The following is a 6663-nucleotide window of genomic DNA, read 5'->3' on the forward strand; positions in this document are numbered from 1 at the left end:
CTGACCTTCACCCTGGACTCAACTAGCCCTGACCTCCACCTTCACCCTGGACTCAACTAGCCCTGACCTCCACCCTGGACTCAACTAGCCCTGACCTTCACCCTGGACTCAACTAGCCCTGACCTTCACCCTGACCTTCACCCTGGACTCAACTAGCCCTGACCTCCACCTTCACCCTGGACTCAACTAGCCCTGACAGCCCCAAACTTCTTACAGGTCGTTAGGGGGCAGGTCTAGTTGAATGTGAGTGGCTCCCCTTCCAAAACTGCATGGCACACTGCTACAGACACACAACAACAGACTCACAACCATGACTACAGACTCACAACCATGACTACAGACTCACAACCATGACTACAGACTCACAACCATGACTACAGACTCACAACCATGACTACAGACTCACAACCATGACTACAGACTCACAACCATGACTACAGACTCACAACCATGACTACAGACTCACAACCATGACTACAGACTCACAACCACAACTATAGACTCACAACCATGACTACAGACTCATAACCACAACTATAGACACACAACCATGACTACAGACTCACAACCATGACTACAGACTCATAACCACAACTATAGACACACAACCATGACTACAGACACACAACCATGACTACAGACACACAACCATGACTACAGACTCACAACCATGACTACAGACTCATAACCACAACTACAGACACACAACCACAACTACAGACACACAACCATGACTACAGACTCACAACCATGACTACAGACTCACAGCCATGACTACAGACACACAACCATGACTACAGACACACAACCACAACTACAGACACACAACTACAGACACAAATCCACAGGCACATAACCACAACTATAGACACAACCACCAATAAAGGCACATAACCACAGCTACAGACACATAAACACTACTACAGACACACAACCATGACTACAGACACATAACCACAGCTACAGACACATAAACACTACTACAGACACACAACTAGAGCTACAAACACATAACTGAGCATCATGAATGTCCTGTTCCTTTGTATAACTAGGAGCCCCCCATCAACAACTGAGCACTTTAACCCTGGGAACAGTTACATTTGTCCAGCAGCTCTCCCCTCACCCTCTATGCCCTAGCCCCTCCCCCTGCACGTCATAGCCCCTCCCCACATCCACCCACCAGCCTCTGCATCATAGTATTTCCAATTCACCCACAAAGATACCACAGCTAAGAGCTGTTGTGTTGGGTGTGTTACTGAGCAGTCTGAATGTGTTGATGCTCAGCGAGAGAGCAGGAGTGTGACCTGTCCGTCGCCGTGGCTACACCGTCTCTAGCTGGCCTGTCGTTGCTAGACAGAGTGCCAATAGTGTCACGTTGGCATGACGACACAGCCCTGACGTGGTGTGAACAGGATGACGACTGACGGATGATGTCTCTCTTCCGCCCATAATTCACACCCTGCTCTGTTTTTATTTGCACATCATATATATATAAGGACAGAGATTTATAAGCATCTAATTTTATTTTGAAGTTTTATGACAAACATTTGTTTTTTCTGTCCTTACTGTTTTTGCACTTGTGAGACTGGGATGAGGAACAGACAGGATGACTCCACTACCAACACTGATCTGAGATCAGGAATATCACTTCACATCATTATTATTATTATTATTATTATTATTATCATATTTATGAAATGGTCATGATGAAGTCTAGTTTAACAGTTAATCGTTATCTACATGATCAATGTGTTTGTTTTCCCCCATGTGTTGTTTGTTTTTGCATAAAGGATCACTGATGTTGTTTTAATGAGTTTGAAAGAACAGACGAGCAGAAAGCAACCCTGCGATCAGCAGCTCACATAGACTGTAAATACAAGGGAGAAAACGCCACCTGTTGAGAGTCTCCACATGCAGAGATGCTATTAAACTAACTGGCACTGATAAAGTCTCTCTCTCTCTCTCTCTCTCTCTCTCTCTCTCTTTCTCTCTCTCTCTCTCTCTCTCTCTCTCTCTCTCTCTGCCCATCTGTCTGTCAGTAAGTGAATTCAGTATCACAGTCAGACTTTCCATATGGGAAGGTAAACCAGAGAGTGGAGGTTAGGTTAGTATTAGGGTATAGTTAGGTTAGTATTAGGGTATAGTTATGTTAGTATTAGGGTATAGTTATGTTGGTATTAGGGTATAGAGGGTAAGAGTGGAGTTAGGTTAGTATTAGGGTATAGTTATGTTGGTATTAGGGTATAGTTATGTTAGTATTAGGGTATAGAGGGTAAGAGTGGAGTTAGGTTAGTATTAGGGTATAGTTATGTTAGTATTGGGGTATAGAGGGTTAGAGTGGGGTTAGTTAGGTTAGTATTAGGGTATAGTTAGGTTAGTATTAGGGTATAGAGGGTTAGAGTGGGGTTAGTTAGGTTAGTATTAGGGTATAGTTATGTTAGTATTAGGGTATAGAGGGTTAGAGTGGGGTTAGTTAGGTTAGTATTAGGGTATAGTTATGTTAGTATTAGGGTATAGAGGGTAAGAGTGGAGTTAGGTTAGTATTAGGGTATAGTTATGTTGGTATTAGGGTATAGTTAGGTTAGTATTAGGGTATAGTTAGGTTAGTATTAGGGTATAGTTATGTTGGTATTAGGGTATGGAGGGTTAGAGTGGGGTTAGTTATGTTAGTATTAGGGTATAGTTAGGTTAGTATTAGGGTATAGTTATCTTAGTATTAGGGTATGGAGGGTTAGAGTGGGGTTAGTTAGGTTAGTATTAGGGTATAGTTATGTTAGTATTAGGGTATAGTTAGGTTAGTATTAGGGTATAGAGGGTTAGAGTGGAGTTATGTTGGTATTAGGGTATAGTTATGTTGGTATTAGGGTATGGAGGGTTAGAGTGGGGTTAGTTAGGTTAGTATTAGGGTATAGTTAGGTTAGTATTAGGGTATAGTTATGTTAGTATTGGGGTATAGAGGGTTAGAGTGGGGTTAGTTAGGTTAGTATTAGGGTATAGTTATGTTAGTATTGGGGTATAGAGGGTTAGAGTGGGGTTAGTTATGTTAGTATTAGGGTATAGTTATGTTGGTATTAGGGTATGGAGGGTTAGAGTGGGGTTAGTTATGTTAGTATTAGGGTATAGTTAGGTTAGTATTAGGGTATAGTTATGTTGGTATTAGGGTATGGAGGGTTAGAGTGGGGTTAGTTATGTTAGTATTAGGGTATAGTTAGGTTAGTATTAGGGTATAGTTATGTTGGTATTAGGGTATGGAGGGTTAGAGTGGGGTTAGTTAGGTTAGTATTAGGGTATAGTTAGGTTAGTATTAGGGTATAGTTATGTTGGTATTAGGGTATAGTTAGGTTAGTATTAGGGTATAGTTATGTTGGTATTAGGGTATAGTTATGTTAGTATTAGGGTATAGTTAGGTTAGTATTAGGGTATAGTTATGTTAGTATTAGGGTACGGAGGGTTAGAGTGGGGTTAGTTAGGTTAGTATTAGGGTATAGTTATGTTGGTATTAGGGTATGGAGGGTTAGAGTGGGGTTAGTTAGGTTAGTATTAGGGTATAGTTATGTTGGTATTAGGGTATGGAGGGTTAGAGTGGGGTTAGTTAGGTTAGTATTAGGGTATAGTTAGGTTAGTATTAGGGTATAGTTATGTTGGTATTAGGGTATAGAGGGTTAGTATTAGGGTATAGTTATGTTAGTATTAGGGTATAGTTATGTTGGTATCAGGGTATGGAGGGTTAGAGTGGGGTTAGGTTAGTATTAGGGTATAGATAGGTTAGTATTAGGGTATAGTTATGTTGGTATTACGGTATAGTTATGTTGGTATTAGGGTATAGTTATGTTGGTATTAGGGTATAGTTATGTTGGTATTAGGGTATAGTTATGTTGGTATTAGGGTATAGTTATGTTGGTATTAGGGTATAGAGGGTTAGAGTGGAAGTAGGTTAGTATTAGGGTATAGTTATGTTAGTATTGGGGTATAGAGGGTTAGAGTGGGGTTAGTTAGGTTAGTATTAGGGTATGGAGGGTTAGAGTGGGGTTAGGTTAGTATTAGGGTATAGTTATGTTGGTATTAGGGTATGGAGGGTTAGAGTGGGGTTAGGTTAGTATTAGGGTATAGTTATGTTGGTATTAGGGTATAGAGGGTAAGAGTGGAGTTAGGTTAGTATTAGGGTATAGTTAGGTTAGTATTAGGGTATAGTTAGGTTAGTATTAGGGTATAGTTATGTTGGTATTAGGGTATGGAGGGTTAGTTAGGTTAGTATTAGGGTATAGTAATGTTGGTATTAGGGTATGGAGGGTTAGTTAGGTTAGTATTAGGGTATAGTTATGTTGGTATTAGGGTATGGAGGGTTAGTTAGGTTAGTATTAGGGTATAGTTATGTTGGTATTAGGGTATAGTTATGTTAGTATCAGGGTATGGCGGGTTAGAGTGGGGTTAGGTTAGTATTAGGGTATAGTTATGTTAGTATTGGGGTATAGAGGGTTAGAGTGGGGTTGGTTAGGTTAGTATTAGGGTATAGTTATGTTGGTATTAGGGTATGGCGGGTTAGAGTGGGGTTAGTTAGGTTAGTATTAGGGTATAGTTATGTTAGTATTAGGGTATAGTTATGTTAGTATTGGGGTATAGAGGGTTAGAGTGGAGTTAGGTTAGTATTAGGGTATAGTTATGTTGGTATTAGGGTATGGAGGGTTAGAGTGGGGTTAGGTTAGTATTAGGGTATAGTTATGTTGGTATTAGGGTATAGTTATGTTGGTATTAGGGTATGGAGGGTTAGAGTGGGGTTAGTTAGGTTAGTATTAGGGTATAGTTATGTTGGTATCAGGGTATAGTTATGTTAGTATTAGGGTATAGTTATGTTAGTATTAGGGTATAGTTATGTTGGTATTAGGGTATGGAGGGTTAGAGTGGGGTTCCTCATGTTGAAGTTCAGGACTCACCCATCTCTGCGGGGTGGTTCAGGTCAACATGATCTCTCCCGTCTCCCTCAGTGGCTCCTAGGCAGGGAGGGACAGGAGGAGATGTAAGGGGGCTGTTCAGGTTTCCTGCTGCTCTGAGGGGGGGGGGGGGGGACAGGAGGAGATGTAAGGGGGCTGTTCAGGTTTCCTGCTGCTCTGAGGAGGGGGGGGGGGGGGGGGGGTGAATGTTCTCCAGACACAACATGACCTCTGACCCATGACAGCATGTGGTTTATGTGCTGTAAATGAAAAGAGAGAGCCTCAGATACGTGTTCCATGCGCACACACGATCTCACTGAAACACACACACGCTGCATATAAACCAATCATAAGATTATTAAGGTTCTTACTAAGATTATTCTGCCATTACGCACAAGCAAGGACTTCTTCTTTGTGGCTCCACACACAGCGACATACATTCACTTATTAGATCACATATTTTCATAATCAAACTAAACGCTTCATTATAATTTATGAGTGCTTGGCTGATATTTGTCCGTCAGGTCCCGTCGCTAATGAGCGCTGGGTGTTTATCCAGGTACCGGAGCACCGGGCCGGCCGGGATCTGACATGATTGATGACGTCCTTACGTTCTGATGATTGATGACGTCCTTACGTCCTTACGTTCTGCAGTCTGTCAACACGGCGACGCGCCGCGCGAGGGCAGCCACGGTGACGCCGGCCCACCGGGACAAACCTGCACCCAAACAAATCACCTTTATTAGCGTATTATTATTTAGTATAGCCTACATCTAAAAGGCCTACCTAAAATAAAATACGTCTCCGAAGGTAGCCTAGGCTTTTGCAATTTAATCAAAGTGAATCATAATATTAAGCTATAGACTTATCCCATTAGGCCTATCTGTGTAATAGGCCTCTAAAACCCCGTCTAACATTAGAATCCCCTCTGGAGAATAGGACCAGAGACCCTTTCAAACTAGGCTTTCTGCAGACGATTCTTCACAGATGGTTCTGCCAAGCATATAGGCTAATTAGACTAGGCATAACCGCTATTTGCAAATAGCCTATTTTCCAAATTGATGAAGGCTATAGCAAGTTAGGTTTGAGTTCTTTAATTTGAGTTCATAATAAAATGTTGATCAGAAAATGTAGGCCAAAACTTTGCTATTTAGGTCTACTAAGGTAGCCTATTTGACTAAATCTATTTAACAAGAGAGAAAGAACATATCTTTTTAAAGCTCATTTTATTTAGAACAGTGCGTAGGCCTATATAGCCTAATAGGCTATAGCCTAATATTCCAGGTCACACTTGAAAATTAGTCCTTGGGACTCAATGTGTTTTACCTGTAGGCTATAAATAAAGGCTAAATAAATAAAATAAAAAATCCTAAAATAACTCAATTTGTCGGGGGGGGAAATTAATTTAGGCAATTTTTATTAGTATTATTATCGTCTTGTGATTTATTTTGGCATCAGCAGAAATTATTATTATCATGGCAACTTCAAACCGTTGACCCGCTGAGACCAGATGGTTCTCAGGGACGGGTTGCCTTTAATAGGATAAAGGTATGGCTGAGTTATCTACCAACAGGGACGGGATGAGATGAATAGCATAAAGGTAATATTATAGCTATGGCCTGTCTGTGGTTTCGCCTGTAGCCATCCTGCATGCGCCTCGGTGACGCCCAGTCCTCTCTCCGGTGAACGGGCCGTCATGTCCAAGCGTCCTCATGCTGGACCCATTACAGGAATC

The sequence above is a fragment of the Borostomias antarcticus genome, assembly GCF_949987555.1.
Source record: "Borostomias antarcticus genome assembly, chromosome: 20".
In the NCBI taxonomy this organism is placed as follows: domain Eukaryota; kingdom Metazoa; phylum Chordata; class Actinopteri; order Stomiiformes; family Stomiidae; genus Borostomias; species Borostomias antarcticus.